Below are 25,892 nucleotides of genomic sequence, written 5' to 3'. Positions count from 1 at the left end.
GCAAAATGAGGTTCGGGAACAAATCGTTTTGTTCAGGGACAGCTTTAGTTTAGGGGTTAGAGGGAGTTAAATGGGGGTGAGGGGTTGTTGGGGAAGTAGGTTAAGGTTAAGAGGTAAAGGGAGGTTTGATTAGTTGCTGGAAAAGGAAGAGATAATTTATTAGGGGGGTGTTTAGAGGAAGTGAGGTAGATGTAGGGTGGGACTTAGGTGTTTTATGTGAGTGCAGCTGGGAAGGGGAATCATATTTAGGTGTGATCTTGCTACCCACCTTCCCTCCCTTTCTTTTTGGATTATTTTGGATGGTATGGTTACTGAGGTGTGTACTAGGCAAAGAACAGGGGTAGGCTTGTCCCTCTTCTGTTCCCTCTCATGGTGTCGGGTGTTGATGCAAGCAGTTTGGCGGATGAAATTAAACTGTAGGACACTGCTTTGATTAATAAGAATAAGTGAGCAGTGGCATGGATGCTGCTTATTCAGGAAGGGTAAGTAGGGTAAACTCCCCTGATGCATGGTTACAAGGATTTTACATGTTGTGGTTACAAGGTTATTTGTGTTATGATTAACATTTGAAATGATGCAATAAAGTTATGTTGAAAGTTAATAAAGGTTTTAAATGTCATGTTGGTGTCAAGCGTATTATTGAAGTGGACCAGGACAAAAACACTCTTGGCTAACATCAGTGACTGAAGTGATACTGATTTCATGGACTTTCATTTTGTCCAGACTTAGGACTTGAGTCCATTCCCATCAAGGTATGTAAAAGACTTAACTGTTGTTTGTTACTTCAGAGATGTAGGTCTAGTGTAGGCTTAGTGAATATCTATAAATGCATGCTTTGAGTATAATCAGGTAATTCTCAGACTGTTCGTTATGGCGTAGCTACATCATATTAAGGTCACATACCCCTAACCTCTTCTTCTCCTTCTTGTCCACTGGACATGGAGTGTGATCACTGGACTCTCCCTAAACAACAGCATGACTACCTCCTCTTTATTCCTGTAATGTAAAGCTGTTGTAACAAAGGTACAAATGCAACAAAACTATATCACTCTATAAAACTGTAATGGCTTTCCAAATTTTCAATTAAGTAAATATTAAAAGGACTTATAGAGACAATTAAAAATCAAACAATTATTTTTGAATTCTTTAAAAATGAATCTGTTGTTTGCCAAAGGGCACACCTAACACATACTACCTTCATTATTTAATGCATGCATTTTCGATCTGGTTTTCCTTAAAGGGAATAGGAATAGATGTCCCACAACATAAGCATTATGAGTAATGTAAATCAAAAGCAGTTTGCCTTAGAAGACAAAATGTGTACCATTGTCTTGCATTATACAAAACTATATGAGATTCTTGTACAGTATAACCCAGAAAATTTACAAAAGGCACACCCACACAGCCTCACACACACACACACACACACACACACACACACACACACACACACACACACACACACACACACGCACACACGCACACACGCACACACACACGCACATGCACACTCACACACACACACACACACACACACACACACACACACACACACACACACACACACACACACACACACACACACACACACACGCACACACACGCACACACACACACACACACACACACACACACACACACACACACACACACACACACACATAAACGCACACAGAAGCACACACACACGCACATCTATATTGAGGATTTTTTCCATGCTAAAATTTTCAAGTGCCTTTTGTAGCCAGTAAGAAAGAAGTTATGCACTTCCCTTCCTAGATACAAACGGATATTTAGGCACTGTATCTAACATCATTAACTTTATAACTCCTGACAAAGGGCTCATGCCTACTCAAAAGCTTGAGTGATTGCAAAACCTATGTTGGGTAAAAAAGGAATTACATCACATGTGCTTTCCAGTGTCTTTGTGTTTTAGGGGCATTAAGGATCTTGGCTGTCTTTTCTTTCTTTCCTTCCTTTTTTTTTCCTGATATAAAAACACTGAACTCTGATTTTGTTTTCAAATATTCAGGTGAGTTTGTCTTGATATTTTTAACACAAAGAGACTGAAACACAAACATAGTGATACTTTTATTATGTCTGACTGGAGCGTGGGAGTGATTTAACAAAAATAAATCAAAACTTGGCAGTTAGAAAAGCAAAGTTACAAATTAAAAATGTAGTGTTGTGGCAAACGAGATTTGGGAACAAACCTGTTTGTCCAGGGACATCTTCAGGAGAGGGCCAGGTAGAAATAGTAATGGGAGTCAAGAGGGTAGTGGAAGAACGTTATTGTGGTGCAGATGGAGGGGTTAAATTGGGAAAGTAGAGGGTTGGGAGGAAATGAGGTAAGGGCAAGGAGGGGCTTAACTGATTGAGTGTGAGTGTAACTAAGTAAGGGATCGGATTTTGGCACGAACATGCTACCCGCCTTCCTTCCCTCTTTTAGGAACATTGAGGAGTATATGGTTATTTTATAGGTTTGTGTTTAGGTGGAGAAGAGGGGCAAGTTTGTCCCTCTTCTGTTCTCCCTCTGGTGCTGGATGTTTAATTCAATGATTTGGGGAATGAACGTGAGTGATGGGATGCTGCTTGGTAAGTAAAAGTAAGCGAGCGGAAGTGAGGAAGCTGCTTACTTGGCTAGGGTGAGCAGGATTATGTTCCTCTAGTAAATGGCTATATGGATGTTCATGCTGTGATCAATAAATTAAAATATTCTTCAATAAAGTTATGTTTATGGAAGTTTAATAAAGGTTGTCAAATGTCATGCTGTGGTGTATTTATTGAAGGGGAATGGGACAAAGACTATTGTGAAAATAAAGATAATTGGATGAGAAAACTTAGGCTTACAGATGTTTAACTTTTCTTGCATAGTTTTCCTTCAGTAATTATTATAAAATAATTTTAAGGAAAAGAGTACTGAATTTATACCTGAATGTCTGCGAAGCATAAACACAGGAAAGTGATTGTGCATTTATTCAATTTACTTGGAGGAAGAAAGATGAAATAGTCTAATGTTTGTTTGTGTCTTTCAGCTTTTCCCGGTTAGGGGTCGCCACAGTGGAACTCCGGTCCGCTAATGATTGACAGTAGATTTTTACGTACTGGCTTGCCGGGCCTAACGCACAACCTTCAATGAAGGAACGCCCATTCAAGCATGTCGCTACACAGAAGACGCTCTAACTGAGAATCGAACGGGCAACATCTAACTGTGAGGCAACAACGCTACCACAGCACAACTCTGAAAATAAGCTACAAGAGTACATTGGAATGAATGCTGTACACCTCTGAATATAAGCTACAAGTGTCCATCGGAATGAATGCTAAGTGATGCAGATAAGGTGAATCAGGAATTGTTATTTCATTAAAGAGGGAGACACTTAGTAATGCAGTCTTCAAGCCATCATAAAGCAATGCAGGTCACATATAAGGAAAATGAATGGGCATAAACTCAAAGGCACATAGAGGAATCTTCAATAAAAAAAAACAGACCAGTGCTTCTTGTCCGAAAATAACTCTTCACATTAGGAAAGTTTACAGTCACTGAGGTTGAAATTCTTTTCTCACAGAGTACAGTAAGACAATTAAAATATAGTAAACAATGCTTCTTTATCAGTTCAGCCATACTTCATCAGAAGTAGTTCCAGTGCCTTCTGCATGCATCTTATGTTTCCATAACAGCAGAGCTTAGCACTTAAACCCAGCATGTAAGCTCATTTTGATGGTGAGATCATTCTGAATGCAATAGTATTTAAGAAACTGGACTGTTAAACAACACATCACATAGGGAATGCCTTTTGAGAGTCACTCTGGAAAGTCTGACTTTGATAAATGAAGAGTGTTTATCTGGCTATTAAAGATTAGTCAGCTAGCTATCTGAATAACAAGCTCACAAGCAAATGTACATACAAATCCAAAATAATTAATGGTTCAGTTAACTCCACCACATCTAGCTTCCAATCATGAACTGTAAAATGTTGTTATCAAAAGGGTATTAATAATGCCACAAGAGACTTGCTGGACTTTCTTGTGGGAAATCAAAGGCCTAATATCTATAGACCCACTGCACATTATCATTTATTCACTTCAATTCATTTGTATTTTCATATGATTAAATTTAATTTTCTACTGCTTGTACAGTTTGTCACATATGCTTCAAAAGTCTGGAAGTTTACAATTTGCAAATTTTAAAAACTGGTAACCTGACCTACAAAGCATGCTGTAATAACAGCAACTTGTGTGAAAATGTTTGAAATCACAGTTTTGGCAATTTTTTTCCAAACTTTTTTGGAAAATGTAGAAAATCTTGTAGTTAAGAGATGTATTTTCACCAGAGTGTTACTTTCAAAAATGTACTGTTTTATCTGCCATAATGTTTATGTATAAATGTCCAAAAAATAAATCTATCAGTTACACACATAAGCCGTCTAGTATAGAAATGCATATTTTGTGTTTAAAAAATATTTATAGCTCTGTTTTGCATCACTGATACCTAACTTTCTTGTCTGCTATACTTACAGTACCATTATATCTGTAATTCACTATGGCAAGATTCCTCAAGACTGGAAACATGCACTTGTTGAAAGTGTCTTTAAGGTGAAGGGGAATATGACCAACCCAGAGACACACAGACCCATACATTTGCTTTCATGTTGTGGAAATATAATGCAGGGTTATTTTGAATAAATCTATTATAAGAATTGGAATAGCTGGGACTTGCAGCAATATATATGTATATATATATATATATATATATATATATATATATATATATATATATATATATATATATATATACTGAAAATAGATTTATAACCATGTGTAATGTGATGTTCTACAGCAATATACTAACAGCTATAAATGAAACATTGTGCTGCAATGTAATTTATGTAGACTTAACATCAACATTCGGTGAGGTACTGATGTAACCTAGATAAGATAAATAGCTGCATGGCTGACAAATAAGACATGGCAAGTACCATACTGCAATTAGACAGGTGAAATTCTAGGTTACATTCAAGGTGTCTCACAGGGCTCTATCCTAGGTTCATACTTGTTTAGATTGTATCTTTCAGATCTATCTTTTTCATCTCAGGTGTTCTACAGTTTGTATGCCGATGACTTGAAAATGGGTAAACTGATTACACGTGCAACTATTAGGGCATGTTTGCAGAATAACTTGACTAAGATGACACAGCAGACAAATGTGATGATAAATACAGCAAAATAAGCATATGAGATTTGGAAGACATAAATTGAAAGGTGAATACTTAATACAACACACAGTGATTGAACCTGTACATTCATTTAATGGTCTGGATATATAGGTAAGTCTAGCTTTTAGTTTTTCTAATCACATCAACAGATTGGTTAATAATAGTTAGAGAACTAAACATTTTATAAAGAAGATTTATAAAGCCTAGGAAATCAGAAATAATGAAATAATTTTTAATAATATTAGACCCAGACTTTGGGATAGAATAACAATATGGAAACCTTATAAGAAAACAAGCGTGAATAAATTGGAAAGATTACAGCAGAAATACAAGAGCATTCATAGATGTGAAAATTTAAATTATTAAGAAAGGCTAAAATATTTGAACTTGTATATGTCTCATATATATATTTAAGAGGAGACCTTATTCAGGTATATGGGCAATTTTGACACTAACTCTGGGAATGTTTGGGGTTATCAAAAAGTTGATAATCATCAGACATCCTATATAGATGATTATATACAAATTAGAAGTATACTAATTGGTTCTCTGAAGAAGCAGCTGATGCATGGAATAGATTACCAAAGCTAGCTGTAGTTTAAACATTTTTAAGAACAACCTGGAGACACTTATTATGGAAATAACTGTTTTAGTATATTGACAGGCTAGAAGGGTATTATTGTCTGTGCCTGAAATATGTATGTATGTATGTATGTATATCTTTTTGTTATTATATTTACTTATTGCTGCATCCTCTTTAATACTACTTACTAATGCATTACCCATCACTGAAAGAACATCCTTTCTATGTATCCTACTTTACAAGATAGTGCATAATTTCTACCTTTTCTTAGCCCACAGACTGTAACCAGTAAGTACCTACGTTCCTATCTGCTTTAATAGCACTTACATTAGCAAGATCCTATTAAGTCTCTTTACAAAGGAACAGATGTTTTCTAAATAGGCCCCTGCCATGTGTAATATAATAACAGCCTTAATCTGATCTCTGTCTACTTAGCATTCACTATAATAATACCCAGTGAAAACGTTCCTCAAAGCCCTCTACAATTACTTGTTCATCCCTGCTAAAATATTTCGTAGTTCTCAAACCCTTACCCTTGTCTATATTTTTGAATGATATGTCTTTTCAACTATTACAATCTAAAACAAAACAGAAGTTTTTACAGCTCTTTCATCTTCACTACCAAATACTCCCAACAAAAGTATTCAGCTCAATTATTTTTTTCATTTCAGTATTAGGCACAACTCTCTATTGCACTTTCTAGCACACCCTCAGAATATTTCCTTCACAGAGTCATTGTCATCACATTGTTTTGCCTCTCTATTTAATATGTTTCCAGATGAATTTAATCACTTGTCATTATGCCTTTCCTGTGAAAATTCCTCTTCTTGGAAATAATTATCATTACAAAAACTGGTTCTGCCTCATTAAATATTTATGAAGATTTGTTTTCATATGAAACATTAACCTGTATTTTCAAACTTATATTTGTGATCAACTGCGTTTAGAATGAATTATTTAACTGGCTGTTCATGAAATAAATAGCATCTTGTTGAACAACTCCCTCAACTTCTTCTCTTTAATCAACTTACCTTTGCCCACAAAATACTCTATCAACCAGAAAAAATCCCTGCACTCAAAGATCTCATTCAGCCATATTCCTCCTCAAGACCCCTTTGCTCCAGCAACAAACTACTTCTACACACCACCAAAGCTAGCAATTCAGCAGGTGAATCACTTTTTTACAACTACATCTCCAAGCACTGGAATAATCTACCCAACTCACTAGTAACTAACTCCTCAACACTTCAATTTATAAAACTTCTAAAAACGCACCTTACTAACACCTGGCTCTACACCTGCAACTCCGCTGGATAACCGATTCCTCTTTTCACTTTATTATCATTACTGTTACTCTACTAGCATGATCTACCACTAATGGCAGTTTGACTTTAACTGTACATAATCATTTTGATCTAGCCACTAAATGTAAACAACCATTTTTTTATGTAAATTACTGTTGCTCGACTTATTGGGTCTGAAACCACTATCTTGTACATATTTGCTTCTCACTTGGATGTATTTGTTTCTCTAGTGTATGTATTTGTTACTCTTGGAGATTTTCTTTCCCAGCCTCCACTGAAAAAGGACCTGTGTTCAGTCGGGCTTTCCCAGTAAACAAATGCAAAATAAATAAATAAACTACTTAAAGAAAAATTATTTGCATGTAAAATACTATATTTGAGACAATGTTTCCTTGTGTTGCACCTATGCATATGTCCAGAGGAATATGTCCTCAGTCATTCCTGTAGAAAGATGATATAAGCAACATTTCAATGGAATCTTATCATCACCTATGTAAGAAATTATTTCTATAAATATTTAGAATACCCATCTATATTGCAACATCAGTATTTTATTGTACTTAGAGAATATGCATTTAACTACTCAAATTGCCTCAGGCCCATATTGTTTCTGAAAAAGGTTCTTAAATCATTTCACTTACTTAGTTAAGCAATGTAAAATATTAACTATGTTAATATATACAGAGGTAGATCTACAAAGATAGGTAAACAACAAATATTTTTCTCTTTTATTTACTAAGCAAAGAAATATAGCTGGTAAATTAATGGATTCATGCTTTAGCCTTCAGTCACTCCTGTAGAAAGATGATATAAACAAAAATTCTATGGAGTTTTATCATCATCAGTTCCAGTAAGCTAGCATGCAGATTAGTTACATTTCAGTTGTGTGCACCATACCTCTCAACTGTACAGATTTTTACAGAATGTCCAAAGATTTTCCTCATATTTTTGGACTGTTTCTCATAAAATTGTGGCATTCTGGCAGATTCTTGGTAAATAATTAAGGGTTGAAGTCAGAGAATAATAACCGATATTTGAGTTTCAAGCTTCATACCCTTCAGGAAATTCATGCTAATGCAAAATCTGCTATTCTATCAATTTTTTAAGTTTGTACGAGCAATATTTAAAACGTTTTCCTATTTTTAGGCCACTGTCCCCACTTTATTTATGGCTTTGTCCAGATTTTTTCTTCTGAGAGGTTGAGAGGTATGGTGTGCACCCATTCTGATATGTTAGAAAATGCATAGCGATTACATCCATTGGTCTGCACTCAATGGGCTATACAGCAATGATGCATTTTCATTCAGAAAGCAATTGATTTCCTCATTTACATTCAAGAAAACTTACCTTATTCCATAAATATCTCATTTTAGATTCATAGTCACAGCGAACCTCATATAATGCTAACCCATACAGTGAGTCTCTTTTTTATTAAACACATCCATCCACAACTCTTTTTCCCATTTTTTCACATGGGATCAGGGAGTCACATCAAAAGTGACAATCATCTAGTGCAAATATTCACACCTTCCACAGTTGTTCTTTCATACCACACACATGCACGCATACTCACACCTTTTGTAAATGTAGTGTGTCCAGTCCACTACATGTCTTTGGAATGTGGGAGTAAACTGGAGCACCCAGAGAAAATCCACATGAACACAAGGAGGATGTGCAGATTCCCCAGCCAAGAATCAAACTGTAAAACCTCGTACTGTGAGATAACAATGCTACCAACTGCATCACTTAGCCACTTTTTTTAATCAAATGCAGACTTCATTGAAAACAATGAAACATTTGACAACTTCAAATGAAAAAGTATATATATCATTATCAGACAAACCAACCAAACATGGTAAGCTGATCCACTTTGTTCGAAAAGGTTATCATTATTACTATTATTATTAATGCTATGAAGAAACTGAAAACACTGTCATCTGTATTAACATGTCTGCCAGGAGATTTGTATATATTCTCAGATTAATTTGCGTTGTATGCTAGCATGTCTAATTGTGAAAATTTAAATATGTTTTAAAATGTTGAGTATCTCCCTCTTTAAAAAGAATGTTTACAGAATCTGTCAGTGCTTTGATAGATTTCTAATTGCACATGATTGTAAGGGAGATTCTAAAGTACTGTGAAGAATCAGCTGTTCAGTTGGTGATGTCATTAGAATGTTCCTGGTTGCTATATGATTATCTGAACAGCTGATTGACAGGAAAAATTACTTTTTTAAAATGGCTGACTGTTATTTTTAAAATAAGACAGTTTAGGCTGTTAAACTGTGCATTAGTCAAGTGCTAAGAAGTTTGTGAAGAGCACCTGTTTGTGAAGTGTAGCCATCAGCTACAGTGCTGTGCAGTGATACTTGAAGAAAGAGAACTCACCAAAACTGTAAGCTTGCCTTTGACTTGCTGTCATGTGTTAGACTAGATCAGGGACAGTATTCTCTAGTTAGATTAGGAAAGTTTAGTTAATCAAATAGAGTTTTTCTAGAATGATGGACTTCTATCCTACAGTTTAATTTTACATTTCTGGTAATTGAATTCTAGTATTTATTGAAAGCTATTAATTTATATTATTGTAATAAATTTTACTTATTATTAAATGTTTTCATTACTTCACATTGTGGCTGGAAATCAGTGTTTTTCTTTAGAGATTAGAGAATATTTATACCTGTCTGATACTCCACAAGTCCCATTGAAGGCCTGGCTGCTTTGGTCATAGCTTATCAATTATTTTTATGTTTAATTTTCATAATTGGGCACCCCTTTAGAAGGGCATGAAGGCACTCTGATTGGTGGCAGCATTACCATATTATTTTTGGGGAAGGGATACATCTGGAAATCTGTGCCAGGCTTTTCCAGAAGTGTTTGGATGTGTGAGATTTAAATTTACTTTGAGTGTGAGTGTATCAGAGATCTTAAACAGGGACACATTCCTCTGAAATGTGTAATTAGGAGTTACATTAAGGGTGAACAGAAGTATACAGTCCAGTCCCAGATTATAGAACATGTTCCTGTTGTGCTCTAAGTAGAGAAGAGTTTAGGTCTAAATGAATTAGAGTAAGTGGATTTGGGAAAAAGAAAGCAAGGAACATGGGAAAGATTCAGGAAAAGAACAAACACCAAGATATTGCAGTTGATGAGAGAGAAAAGGAGGAGCAGAATTAAGTAGGCAGGAGCATTTTGAATGTGTCATGTCAGTAAGGTTTGAAAACAGGCAACAAGAAGAAAAAGGATGGAGAAGGTCAGCCATATGTCAACTATAATAGTATTAAAATTATCATATGCATGAGAAGGAAAAGGGGAGGAAAAGCTGTCTAGAACTGTACCAAAAGAATGTCTTCAATCTTGAGAAAAATGTGTTTCTACAATTTAAAGATTGTAGCTAGCAAAACTGAAATCCCAGCCTTTGATCATAAGTTTCCACCTTTGTCCACATAATTATCACCACCAGGTAACCCTAATAGCCAAAAATGGACATCACCATTCATCACAAGACAGCCACAGTGGTCTGCCTAACAAAGTCAATGACCCACAACAATCCTGGCTTAACATTCATACAATCTCCAAGCAACCATTGACCAATATGCGCATAGTCCTAACCATAGGAATATAATCCACTTTGTTATGCCTACTCCTCTAACAACCACTTTTCCCTGCTCCCCCCTACTCTTGAGTCTGTCTTGAGAAAACATACAAATATGCAGACATTTGCATAAAATGAAATATGTCCAGACCAGGAGACTTTATGAGTAAACTCATCCGCTATTAGATTCCCTTACTTAACTGTAAGTTCACAATGCAATAAAGATTGCCATTTCAGTTTCAAAGCCACTGCGGATTCCAAATCCAACTTCAATACTTCCATACAGAACTCTGAGCATATTTTACTGCTTAAAGAATATGAATGAATTGTCATTTTTTCCTGTACTCATCGCATGATTTCACTGTGATCAATCAGAAGTGAAAACAAACTTTTGGGGCTGAGAGCACCACTCCAAATATTATGGATTGCATCTGATGCAGCTCCTTCTTAAGTTCTACTACTTGTAAGAATTTTTACTTGTCAGTTTCCTTTTAATTTGGATATTTTGGATCACATAAGTGTAGTTCTTACTAGTGACCATCAAACAAATTTACAAATCCGCATTAAATGCATGTCAATTCACTTTACATCTCATCCTTTGAAACAAACATAACAGTATTTGGTTCTGTTTCACATAAATTATGTAGTTATATTGGCTGGACATATCTGAAGCAGCAGCAAGTTGTCAGCAATCAGATGAAGTAAAAGAATGTCAGATGAAAATAATAGGTAGAGCCATACCTAAGCCATCTGGTGCCTTAGGTAATTTCACAGACTGGCACTCCCAGCCCAAAGCTGAATACAAAAGAACTGTAGCAAGCACCTTTCTGAGACTTTAAGGACTCCTTGCTATGGTTACTAACATGCAGAACCCTGTGAATGCACTATTTTCATTCATTAAATAATTATTATCGTCCATTAATTCTTATATTGATAACAGTACTGCACCTACTACCTATTGATAACTGTTGATTTTGCCTGTAGCTGCTTCCACCTGGTGCAGCATCCCTCTTTGCCCTGACCAAGGTATGGTTCTGGTAACAGGAGTGAAACAGGGGTAAAGATGAAATCTAATGGCCTGTATGGAATCATGTTTTTAAAATTAACTATTAATTTGAAAAATGGTCTAAACTTTCTATTCTAATTAAGAATAGATCTGAGTATTTCATTACCCATAATGATGTGAACATTACAGCAGAAAATCTTCCCATTTCAAGTCAAAGTTACTCACATATTTAGTACATAAATAACCTTAGACAGCAGGCAGAGACAGTGACTGCTTCTTTAATATGTAGCTGAATAAATACATATTGTTTCCTAACTCAGAGCTATACAAGATAGTATGTTTTAAATTAGCTCCTATGTTTCTGTGTTTTGTACTTGGTTCTTTCTATCATCTCCACCAATACTGTTTTGAGATGCTGCCGTTCTACTACGTCTTCTTCTTCTCCACCTTTATCTTCCTCTTCTTGAAGTGTTATAGCACTGACATTTCCCTGAGCTCCCATGCTTTCAATTCAGTCTTAGTTCAATACAGTTCTTCAGTTATGTTTCTGTTGACCTTACAGCCTTCTCTGACCACTGCTTGCAGCTGACTGTGGCCATCAGTGTTTATGCTGGGCCCAACTCTTTTGCTAGGGATCATTTTTCAAATTCTGATTTCACTTCTGTGCCCTTTTCTTATGAGCAGAAAGTCTGAGTTACATGCTGGGTCACTTTTGTATGCGGTCTTTTGACTGTCCCTCTTGATGAAATATGTGTTGACTACCATTAGACTATTTGTCAGACGGAAGTCCAGGATCTTCATTATTGCTTTTGTCCCAATCAAGTGGGCCAAGGCAATCCTCATGCATTGTCCTGTCCATCCTGATATGATCAGCCAGATCACCCATTATCAAGACTAAACTCATGTTGCCCTGTTTTATTGAAAAGGTCCTATCACTACTACCTGAATGTCCCCTTTGCTCATCTTCACATCCATGCTGTAGGACATAGGTTGAGATTATGCAGATTACTCTATCTTTTAATGGGAGTCTGATTGCTAGGAGTCTGTCACTGATTCTGATGACATTTTTTTATGACTGTTTACCCCTAAAATATCCATGCTATCTCTAGTCTCTACTTCATATCCCTCTGAGTAGTAGACTCTGATCCCAGGCCAAAGGACTTTGCAGTGCAGCTCTTCCACCATACCTTCTCGATATGCAACATATCTAGTCTCTTCCTTGCCAGAAAGTCACTCATTTCCATTTTACATACAGTTCAGCTATTTTGAGTGTAGCAATCTTTAGTTTGTGTCTGGCAAGTTCATGGTTTTAAATCTACCTTTTGATTAATAGAACTATAAGAAGTAATACAAGCTGAGCAGCTGGACATCAGCCAGTCAGTATCTTATTGTGCAAGGGCTGTGGGGCTTTATAGAGGGGCATCAACTGGCCAACAGAAGAGTGCAAACCCACTGACCATTAGTCAAAGTCAAAGTAAACTTTGTTGTCATTTAGACCTACACCTCAGTACAGGATCAACAGAATTTTGTTGCTTTGAGCTCTATGTGCAGACAATACATATAAATATAACATATAAATAAGAAAAAAAATGTAACATTTGACAAAACACTAGTACATAATTACATTTCCATATCTATATCTACTAGCAGCAATATTAACATTATCTAACGACAACAACATTATCTAACAACAACGTCAACATTATCTATTTGACACTAACAATAACAAGAATTCAGTTGGGAACAACAAAACTAACACCATTAATCATAACGGTGTTATTCAAGGACAGAACAGGACAAGCACTAACAATAACAATAATTCAGAATCATCTAATACAGTCACTTCAGTTGTGGCAGTTGTGGACTCTTAACACCAAGGGTCCTTTTTTGACGGACAGTTCCGGAGTCAAAAAGACTCACAAATGGTCCAACAGAGTTCAGACAAGGAACAAGGGCAAGACCAGAGGAAGGAAGAAGTTTTAGAATATTGCATGAATGTTTTAAATCTTACTGATACTGTTCTTTCTCAAGATATGATTTCAGTTCTTAAGAAAGGATTTTCTTTTATTCCTAACAACAGAGTTGATTTAGCACAACTGATAGTGGATTTCAAGTTGTATTGTAGGAAGTTGAATTTGAAATACATCTTTGACAATACTAAGTTGGTAGATACTACACACAAACATCTTAGAATGAAAAGTACATATAATCCTTTATTGAATTCTACACTCTCAGTATTCAACAAGCAGTGTGAACAAGATTTTAGGAAGTCAATTACACTATACGTCCAACCTTTCTGAGGGAGAGACTGAGGCTCTCCAAGTTTTATGGCCAAGAACAAAGATTGGCACATTATGAAGGCCGATAAAGGTGGGACTATAGTAGTAATGAATTCTGTAGAATACATTAAAATTATTAGGACACTTCTAGCTGATAATTTATGATACAGGAAAGTAAACACTGATTTTGTTTCAAAAAGTTTTGCCAAGTTAGACGCTTGTCTTTTTGATTTATTTAGTGAAGGTTGTTTTAATTTTGCTGTTTATACTTTTTTGTACACAGAATATCCCAAGATTGCTTCCCTGTTTGGGATTCCAAAGGTGCACAAATTGAGTGAACATCTTCCGTTTAGGCCTATAATTTCAGCTAGTTGTTCCAAAACAGAGACTATTTCTGTTTGGTTAGACGACTTGTTAAATCCAGTTGTGCAAAAGTCTAGATTTTATCTTCGTGACTCTTGGCACCTGTTAGAGCTTTTAAAGGATATCAGTGTTAACGATGATAATGTTCACTTTGCATCCCTAGATGTTGTTTCTTTGTACACCAGCATAGATCAACAAATATGTATTGAGTTTATGAGAGACTATCTAAGTAAACAAGCTAATTTTGACAATACTTCAGTCTACACTTATTGTACCTTGATGGAGCTGGTGTTAGACAACAACTTTTTTTTAATTTTGAAGGAGATTTGTACAAACAAACATCTTGGGTTGCCATGGGTTCTCGAGTTGCACCTAGTTTTGCTAACTTGGTTGTGACATCTTGGGAAAATAATTTCTTGGTCACACACCCTATGGCTAATAACATTTTATTCTACAGAAGATACATAGATGATTTGTTTTTTTTTGTGGAAAGGTGACATTAGTTCTTTCAATAGTTTTTTTTGAAGATTTGAACAATACTACCAGTTTCTTAAAATTCACATTGGGAGATTTTGGTAGTAGTATAGATTTTTTAGATTTGCACTTAACTATCAACTATAGAGTCACATTTTTAGGAAATCCACATTTGTAAACCAGTACTTAAATCATGACAGTTTACACCCCACACAAATGAAATGGGGTGTAGTCAAGGGTCAGTTTATACAACTAAGTCGTTTAACCAGCGAAGAGGATATTTTCCTTCAGGAGAGTATCAAGTTAAAATATTTTTTTCTTGATAGAGGATACACAGTTTGCTGGTTGGATCAAATTGTAAGTGAGGTTTTAAACTTGAGAAAGAACAAAGCTAGTCCCATTTTGAAAGTTTTGGATTACAATAATATAAGTAGTATACAGAGAGATTCCAAAACTGTGAACAAATATAATTTGTCTTTTCTTTACCCATCACCAATGAAATGACCATCATTAAAGGCATAGTTCTTAACAACTGGAAAATAGTGTTGGGAAATTTTGAGTTGGCTAACATCATAGGAGATCACCCTACTTTCACTTACAAAAAAGTGAGTAACATCAAGATGATTTTGGAGAAAGGTGCAAGAGGCTCTAAAAGAGTTTGTGATTCAGTTTTAGGCACATTTCCATGTACATAATGTAACAGTGTAGATTTATCAGTGGAACATCTAGTATTCATTTGAAACATTACAACAGGGTTATTACAGCCAATGGGTATTACACTTGCAAAACAACTAATATAGTTTATTTGGCACAGTGTGTTTCATGTGAACATTTCTACATTGGGAAGACTACACGTGCCTTAAACAAACGTATTTATGAACATAACTTGATCATAAAGAAAAAAGACATGTCAAATGCACTAGCTAAGCATTCATTACATTGCTCTTTGTTTAAAAAGTTTATTTTTTCAGTTTTAGAAAGGGTGACTGATATATTGTTTAGTGGTGATTTTAAGACATTTTTGGAATGTAGAGAAGCCATTTGGCAGATTAGGTTAAAGGCTGATCAATCACCAGGTTTGAACAATATGATCAACATTAAGTGCTTTTTAACAGCACAAAGATTTTAAATATTGATTTATTGGTATTTTACAAGTATTTTATAAGTACACTTTTATTACATGATAGTATTGATTCATTATTGATTTATCATTATTGTCTTTGCATCATTTATTAGATGAAATTGAGAACACAATTTCATTGGCTGTTTATTACATGTGACTTTTTTGAACTTGTATTTAAGTCATGTAATTAGTTTTGGGTGCATTTCTGAAGAAGTTCAGTTGTATTAAATAGAACAAAAACATTAAAAACACAGATTGGGCTGTCTGTCTTCTTGTTTTCGCCAGTGGTATTTACTTTTGTTATTTGGTTTTGTTGTCATCTTTGCTGAGATTATCTATTTCCTCTTGCATTTAGAGCAGACCAGGTCCACAATTCACTTAGCACCAGCAAATACTCATGGCCTTTTTGTTGACATGAGTTGACAAGATTAAATCACCTAGAGACAATTTTTACACTGTTGAGTCTTTGCCCCTGAGGTGACATATACCCTGTGGTCCATGTTTTCCTATCTATAGGTTACCAAACACCACATCTCATGCCTAAAGCAGGTGCTGTGTATGCTTCTCCCCCTGAAATATACCACCTAAAGTCTGTACTGTTGTCCATGACTCAATTCATTTTTTGGAGTGCATTTTATATGCAATTCAACTGGAGTGTTAGATCTTAACCCTGTATCTTCTATCCATGAGACAGAATCAGTCACCATGTTTTTGGTGAGAGAAACCCCATACAGACACAAGACGAATATGCATACTCCACACAGAAAGTTACCGGAGGTCAGGATAAAACCCTGGTCCTTTGCCTGCTAGTTATGAAAATAAGGTACACAACTGAATTCAGTAGTACAGTGCAGAAGTACAGGACGTTATGGAATAAGGGAAGAAGGAGTATGAAAATAAGTTGGAGATAGAAAAGTTGGACCAGGATAAAAAGGACTTCTAACTGGTAACAAAAATGCCTAAACTACAGCCAGAAACCTGCTACCATTTTCTGAAAAGTGACTATGCAAATTCCACAAAGAAGTTCTATCAAACAATGATGGAATGACAAAGAAGATACTTGGTAGACATTATTGAGAAAGTTCGTAGACGATTGCAAGTTGGGAGCTATTATTAACTTCCAAGTGATGCTGACATCCTACAGAAAGGCCTCAATGACACCAACGACTGGTGTCAGAACCATGGCTTTAAGCTTAATGCCAAAAAATGTGTCGTCATCCCCTTTGGGAAAAACCCAGTTCCCTTGAATTATCACATTGATGGTAGTCCACTGAACACAGAAGGTATTATAAGAGATCTGGGAACACAGGTTGACAGCAACCTCTCTTTTGTCCACCACGTTGCCACTGTGGTCAGAAGTACCTCTATGTGGCACATCTCATTATTAAGGGTTTTGCATCCAGGAAGAAAGAGGCCATTGTCTCCCTCTACTCTTCCCTCATTAGGCCAGTCATCGAGTACAATGCCATATTTGGCATGTGCCTCACTAGACACCTGCAACAACTGGAGAGGCCACAATAGTACCTCACAAAGATGATCCTAGGCCTTAAATACTTGTCCTATATGGACAGGCTCAAAAAACTCCAACTATTCTCATATCGCCTACTAAGAGGTGATCTCTGCTTGACTTTCAAATCCATGTCTGACCCAGCTCTGTTAGAAATGCTACATCTAAAGAAATCCCAATCCCTCCACACCACATGCTCCAGAAACCTCAACCTCATTACCACAATCAACAGAACATGCTGGAGGGACAGGTTCATAACCCAGAGACTGCCTATGCTATGGAGTAGACTTCCCCATACATGTCAAGCAGAGCACTTGACTGGCCCTCTTCAAGAGAAATCTTGACGAGTGGATCGGAAATAGAAAATTCACCCCAGGGATCACTCCAGTGGCTCTACTCGATAGAGGCACCAGGAACTAAGGTCAGGTGGCATGATGCCAAGGTAATGCTATGGGTTGACTTGTAAAGACTCCAGGGCCATTAGCCTAGTACACACCTATGAACCTATAAGGGACTTCAGCAACAATATGCTTACCAGACCAGAGGACATCAAGGCCAGATGGACTTCAGGAAGTTTCTGAATAATGAAAACTCCTTAGAAGCTGTGAGGCCTAAAGCCCAGCTTATAAAGAAAGAGCAAGCAAAATGCACCCTAAAAGAACTGTGGCATACACTAAGGAAAATGAAGTCAGGGAAGGTGGTGGGCTCAGATAAAGTCATAGCAGACATGCTCAAGATGTTCAGTGCATTAGGGGAGAAATTACTCCTAAGGGTACTTGTCCTATTATGGTGTATTCCAGGTGTCTGGGGAATAAATTTTCTAATGCTAGTATAAAGGAACAAAGGCAGCATTCATTGCTGGATGCAGTACAAAGGTATCAAACTCATGTAACACTGCATAAAAGTGCCGGAGAGGGAGATTAGTAAATGGGTCAGAAGCATAGCCAGGGTGGGATGAAAGGGGCAGCCACCTAGATGCAAAGTGTTAGGGGGTACAATCAGCAGATGAGGACCAGTGTTCAGTAAAATCCTGGCACGTGAATACTAGTGTTCCATTTGTGCTGGCGTTTTTGTAATCCGTGTGTGCCAGGCAGTTTGCTGCAGTGTGAAAGAAAGAAAGAAGAGCCCCCACTGGAAGAGACATAAAGTGTCTGTAGCAGCTGATACATTTTAAATAGTTTTCCCCCTTGGCTCCTGGCACCAGAATTGCTAGCTACACTCATGAAATGAATACTTAGCAGAAAATAAGATTTGAGATGAACAGTATGGATTCAGATCAGAAATGATACACCTTAATTGACATTCACAGTGAGACAAAAATAGAAGAAGCTGGAGATGAAGAACAACTCCATCTGAGCATTCCTAGACACAGAGATAGCTTATGACAAGATTCAAAGAAAGTTGATTTGTGAAGTCCTGTGAGAGTTTTGAATTCCAAAAACAACGCTACAAGCTATGTATAAGGAAATAAATCAGACAAGTTGGAATTGTAATTTGACTTGCAGAAAAGTGGCCAGAGGTAATGTCTATGCAATGGGGTGAAGCTCTTAGCCTACTACTGTTCATACTGGCAATGGGCTACATCAGCAAACAGGTGAGAAGGGACAGATTAGTAAAGATGTTGTAGGCAGATAATGTTGCAATGCATGTAGCCTTGGAATAGGAAGTTCAATACATGATAGGCAACCAGAGTACAAAACTGAAGGCATGTGGATGAAAATGAATACTGACAAGATAGAGGTTGTGGTGTCAAATTTTTTGAAATCAGAAGTTCTTGAAAATGAGATAGAAGGGAAATAGTGGAACCCAATAACAACAACTTTAAGTATCTGGGAGCTGTGATTTAGAAAAAAAATTTGAATGAGGAAGTTAAGGCTAGTATGAGAGGTTCTGCAGTCAACTGGCACAACGTGTCCAGGGTAGTGCACAACAGAAGGATGCTAAATAGCCGAAAGGTGAGGCATATAAAACAGTGGTATGACCAGTTCTTCTGTATGGTGCAGAAGCATTGGCAATTAAGGCAGAGCACTTCAGGAAGCTTAAGGTGATGGTGGTGAAGTACATGAGATGAATAGTATGATACACACTGTGAGAGCGATGAAGAAATTAAGATATACAAGCCAAAGTAACCGAATTGCAGAGAAAAGCAAGGAGAACAAACTACAGTAGCTCAGTTCCATATACAGGGAATAATTTGTTAAAGCAGATTTGGGAGAGACAGTAAGAAGAGAGAAGAATGTTGAGCCAAGAGATGCATAGACTGAGGGAAGACCTGTAACAGACGGGTATGACTGTCAAAGAAAATAGGAGAGTGACACCAAATCAAGAAACGTGACCATTGAAAGGATACCCCATCCCCTCATGGAAAACTGTGAAAAAAGGGGCTGATGATGATGATTATTTATATAATTTCATGATTACACAGTCACAATACTCACATAAAGTAGTCTTTCTTGTAGCAAATATGGCAAAGGGTCTAATGTAGTGAGCCATGAAAGAGCAAATGTGGATCTGAATTCCATTGCCTTGCTGTGCATGTTATCAGACCATGACACATTATTTGATTTATTTAAGGTCCAGAAATGCCCTAATAAAAAGCATCAAGCATTAGTTATACTGGAGTAATGAAAATAGATATTGGGCATTTCTTTAAAGGTAATCAGACTATCACCAATATTTGAAATACTGAAAATATTCTAATCATAAAATGCCAATGTTCTTACAAAGCATGTTATTATTGAAAAAATAAACTATACTACTGATTTGATATTAAAACACTGCAAAGTCATAATCCTGACTAATTACATTTTCAATCCACATGGTTTATTGACTTTAATCTAAAACTATTTCTATACAAACAATTGTGTGTAATGTTCATGCATGTGTTAAATGAAGAATGTTACTTTATATGAAGGGCACATCTCCCAACATCTGCAATGGAGGGTGTTGCATCCATCTATCTCCTATCTCCTACTTCTAAAAACAAATCTGAGTTACTTCTGTCTGCTTTAACTGTTCTAATTCAATTTGATTTTCAGTTTGTAAAATGACCCAATGATTTTAAATTTCCATTAAGCTTCATTAGCAAGGCTTCTTTCAGCAACAGTCCTGTCAAGTGACTGCTTTGTTCCTAAAACACTAAGTAATAAATTCTGGTCTCAACAAAGAAATGGGTGAGACTTATGGTTAGAATGGTAAAAAGCTGAAGAAATAAGGTTAAAGGCAAATCTTCTGTCCCAATGCTGGTTTTGTTCAGTTTAGAAAACTCTGTTGTGCAAATAGTCACAAAGTAGGAGCTATGATAAAGCTTAATGCATGCCTTAGCAGTCTTAGAAAAGTGACAGTATGTTGTTATGAAAGGATGGAAATGTCCAGAATGACATCTACAGGGTAACACTCCACAACACTAACAATCATTCATTCATTCACTCACTCATAGGACAGTTGAGTTTTGTATTTGTAGTTCATTGTTTCTAAATCAAAGGGCACTTTGACTGCATCAGCTGATATTTTTATAAATTCATTGTATATTCCTGTTGCTCACTGCCTGCCTTTCTTTCTTCTGTTAAGATTTTGTTGCCATTGAGTGGAACATACTGCCATGTGCTTTAGCATACGGCTATATTATTTACTAAGCATGTTTCTTGATTCAACTGTATATTTGTTTTCAAATAACTGTTTTCCAGGCTACAAATCCATCTTTTTAACTCAACCCAGAGCATTCTGAAATTATAAATCACGCAAGATAAACCAGATTTTCTATAAAATACTATAATATTTTGATCAAGTGGTTTAATTAAATATTTCTTTGTGTAAGCGATAACTGATATTCATGATTTTTGCGAGGAACATTGACCAGAAAGATTGTTAGTGCCTTAGCATCAATTCTCTTCTACCATGTATGTGTCTTTCGGCTTTTCCCAGTTAGGGGTCGCCACAGTGAAACTCCGGTTCGCTAATGACTGGCAGTTGATTTTTACATGCCGAGTTGCCAGCCCTGATGCACAACCTTCAACGAAGGTAAGCCCATTCACACATGTCTCCACGCAGAAGATGTTCTAGCTGAAAATCGAACCGGACAGCGTCTTACTGTGAGGTGACAACGCTACCGCAGCACCACCACCGCGGATGCATATTTGAGAAAATGAATGCTAATTTCAAAAGCCATCAAATAGCCACAATCTTCAAAAGTCACTTAATATGAAAACAATTATTAAATAGAGAAATTCTAAAAAAGAAAGAAAGAAAGAATAAAAAAGCAAATGAAGAAAACATGACAATATCACCAGAAAAAAACATTCGCAACTTAAATACATTACTGAATCTGCATATAAATATTTAAAAGTAAATAAAACATAATCTAGGATTATGACACATAGCAAGCACAATTGACAGTAATGAAAGCACTAAGAGCTCAAATTTAAGTACATTATCTGATCAGGAACATGGGAAGACACCCAGAAAGATAAATAACCTAGAGGAAGCAAAGCAATAAACCCAGCATTAAGAACTGCAGCAGTGGAGGAAGATGGGCAATAATTGAATGTTGTTGTTTGTCTTTCGGCTTTTCCCAGTAAGGGGTCACCACAGCAGAACTCTGGTCCGCTAATGATTGGCAGTAGATTTTTACGAAACACCGAGGTGCCAGCTCGACGCCCAAACTTCAACGAAGGCATGACCATTTACGCACGCATGTCTTTCAAATGCTACCCAACCGTGAGGAGGACATGCAGACTCCCAAGCCGAGAATTGACCGGGATAACCTCTTGCTGTGAGGTAACAACGCTACCGCCGTACCACCGCAGCAGACCTATGGGCAATAATTGAATAACAAAAAGAAAGGACCAGGAATCAACACTGCAACAGAAAACAGTCATTCTGGGCTATGAGTCAAATAAGCACACACACACACACACACACACACACACACACACACACACACACACACTCAGTGTTGCATTGCAGTTTTGAGAGTCTTCAAGCTCTGAAATTCTTAACAATGTATATACATACATATATATTGGGGAATGTACTCGGAATCTTGGAATTGGTATACTTTTCCATGTAATCACACCTTATTTCTTACTGTTCCAATGATTGCACTTATGGTCTTCAAACATACAATGGGATGCAATGGGACCTCCAAAAGACACACACACGCTCACACACACACACACACACACACACACACACACACACACTAGAAAATCTCTGCTTATGGGCATTTTTTGACTTAAGAGTTAAATTTGAAGATATAGTAGATAAAGGTAAAAACAAGGAAAATGCATATGATGAAAACATATTAAAACAGCAAGAAACATTTGCCATCAGCTAAACCAACTTAAAAAAAACAATGAAGGTGATGTTACTAATTTCATCAAACATTTGTTGGTATTTTGAGTGAGTTGCCACCAGAATGATTACCCTTATGAACATTCCTGAGGTTGCAACAGCCAGCCTATCACCAGCTTAAACAAAGCTAAGAAAAAACATGTGGGTGATCATTACTGCAACAGCCAGCCTTTCAACGACTAAACACACTTAAGAAAAATTATGTGGCGGATCATTACTGCTTTCATATATGATTCTTTAAGTTGTTGGATTTGCCACCACAATGCCTACTCTATTCAATATTGTTAAGGCTACAACAAGGACACCATCAGCTAAGCCGCCATAATGAAAAAAAAAATGATATTGGTGTGTTTGTGTGTCAGGGGGGTGTTGAGGCAGCATTGTTGCTTAGCTATACATGTATTTCAGTTCCTGGAGTTGCCACCAAAATGATTGCTCAGTTATACAGGCTCGACAGCAACTGGCTGTAGTTCTGAGTCACATTAAATGTAAAAGTACTGTTAGGTTTCAAGTCATACATGACTTCTTGCAACTTCGATCTTATTACTCAAACATCTACTTTTACTTTGGCTACCTCACATGATTGAACTTCATATTATACTGAAAATGAATGACTTTATGATGATTTTAAGCTAAATACAAAACGCTTATTGTCTCAGAAAGTTAATAGGACAGCAACAATGACACCCAATTACAAGTGGAACTGTGACATCACAGGCAAATGTTCCAAAGGGTATTTTAAATAATTAGCAAGAAAACTTATATAAATTCCACATAGTTATAACTCTGAAGAACATTCATTTAGTTAAAATGGGCAGATGAATTATTTTATGTTAAAGTGTACTACAAAACATATCATTATTAGATATTAAAGTACTAACTACCAAGTTCATTCTGCATAGCATACAGGTGCCCATTTCATAAATAAAGTAAAGCAGTTGAATGAGTGCATGGTACACATATTACTCCACATGGACTGTAAGGCACTTGTCCTTCGGACTCGTGCCTCGCAACATCCTTAGGCATGTGGTGACATCTGCACCATGTCACATATTTGACAGTAGTGCATATGTGCATTGCTTCCAGGGTTGCAGAAATGAAAAGACCAAACAGTCCCTTATGGGGTTCGATATTCTTTTCGGTGACAAACCATCTGCAAAATGTCTTTTGCTTTCACTTTTAGTTATTACTTTAACATTTAGTTCTGGATGAATATGCAGTAGTATTATTTTCAGGAAAATTAGAAGCATGGAACATTTTATTTTCCCATAGCTTGAATATACTTTGATCTCATTTCATTTATAGTTGGAAAAGCCCTACAAAGAACTTTAGAAATTATGTTAATTTGGCACCTTCAGCATTGTGGTTAGAGAAATCAAATATTAATGTATGACTTATGTATGCCAAGTCTTATGAAATGACAAGTGGAAATGACTTGGTGACTTAACATAAACATCAGGGTGTGTAGAATTAGAAATTGTTTTATGACTATTTCAAAATGTTTCCATCCTCTACTTCATTAGCAGAAACAGTATGCGGTAAAAGGCAAAACCATTTCAGTGTTCATTAACAGTTACATTGACGTAGTATAACAAATCAGGATGTGCTACAGCTATGTAGTTAAAATCAACAAACCACTGCATTACCAAAGCAATAAACAAGCACATAAACCTGGCAGACAGCTTTACTTCTGCATATTGAATTTTCACTCACCAGAACATACAGTTTGCTTTCATTCTTCATACAAAGCCAGTGCATTGAAATCACATTACTTATATCATGAACATTTATAAAGCATAAACAAATCTTTCAGTGCTGTTTTTTATTTACTCAGTTATTCTTTAACTTAGTAGAATTTAGAAAGGGAATTTCAGGATGATTTTCTGTAATGGGCTGCATTGATTGTGTTTAAAAATATGACTGCTGGACTCTTTAATGATATCTTCTAATGTTATTGAGCCCTGTCATTTACTTACTGTGTATTTCTACTAGTCTTATGTCCTGCAGGGCAGTAAAGCTGTCTGAACTTATTTTATGATGGAATGAATCATATTGAAATGGCAGGTATTGGCAGATTATAAAAGCTTTACAAAGACTGTCAATCTGCTTTACTAATACATCACTTGAACAGAAGGAGGGATTCATTGGCTCATTCCAAGCCTTGTGTCATGTGACCTCAGTGGCAGAGCCCAGAGGATGAAGTCATTATCATAAATCATGTCACATGCATGTGGGTTCTGTCACTGAGATTTTCCATCTTGACGAATAAAAATTCCCAGAATACCTTCTACCCACTGAGTAGTTCACTAATGAAAAATTTAAGACTAAGAATTAGGCATTAAGTTAGAGCCAACGCATGCCAAGGGCAAACCTTTGGACCCTTACTGTTGTTACTAATTCCATTAATTATAACATAATGGGTAAGTAATATAGTACTGCATATTCTGTTCATCTACTGGTCACTATATATATAGTTTCTTTATTATTTTCTTGTTGGATTTATACAATTAGTCAATATACCATGGGTTTGTACGTGTGTAAGAGAGCAGATAAGCACAGATTTGTGTATGTATACAGTCTTACACTGAAAACAGTTATAATACACACACACACACACACACACACACACACACACACACACACACACACACACACACACACACACACACACACACACACACACACATAAAAATAAATAAACTCCTCATGCAATATAAAATAATATTGGTGATGGGACAATGCAATTCATAAATGCCCCAGCAAAAGTCTGTATTAAGAAAAGAAATTGGTGTCATACCTTTTCGCTGTTTTGTAGAATAAATCTGGACAAAGCCAGAAACAATGGGAGGACAAAGGCCCAAAAATAGGGACAAATTTTAAATAATGTTCTTATAAATTTAGAATGTTTGGTGAATAAAAGTATTTGTGTTAGCTTGCATTTTCTGAAAGATGTGAGGTTTAAAACTCAAATATTTGTCATTATTTAATGAATTCAGCCTTCACTGATTTGTCAACAAGCCACATATTTTGTGATGAACAGACCAAAAATATGAAGCAAAAATCTGGACGTTATGTGATAATCTGGACATTTGAG

General features: G+C 36.3%; 1 protein-coding gene across 2 annotated transcripts in view; it reads right to left on the bottom strand.

The window, feature by feature from the left end:
- NTRK2 (neurotrophic receptor tyrosine kinase 2) overlaps positions 1-25,892 on the bottom strand; it is a 1,124,811-nt gene that overhangs the window by 323,156 nt on the left and 775,763 nt on the right. The window lies entirely within an intron of this gene.

This window comes from Protopterus annectens, chromosome 2.part0, assembly GCF_019279795.1.
Source record: "Protopterus annectens isolate FY-2018-M chromosome 2.part0, PAN1.0, whole genome shotgun sequence".
Taxonomy (NCBI): Eukaryota; Metazoa; Chordata; order Ceratodontiformes; family Protopteridae; genus Protopterus; species Protopterus annectens.
This window is presented reverse-complemented; position numbering and strand designations above follow the sequence as displayed.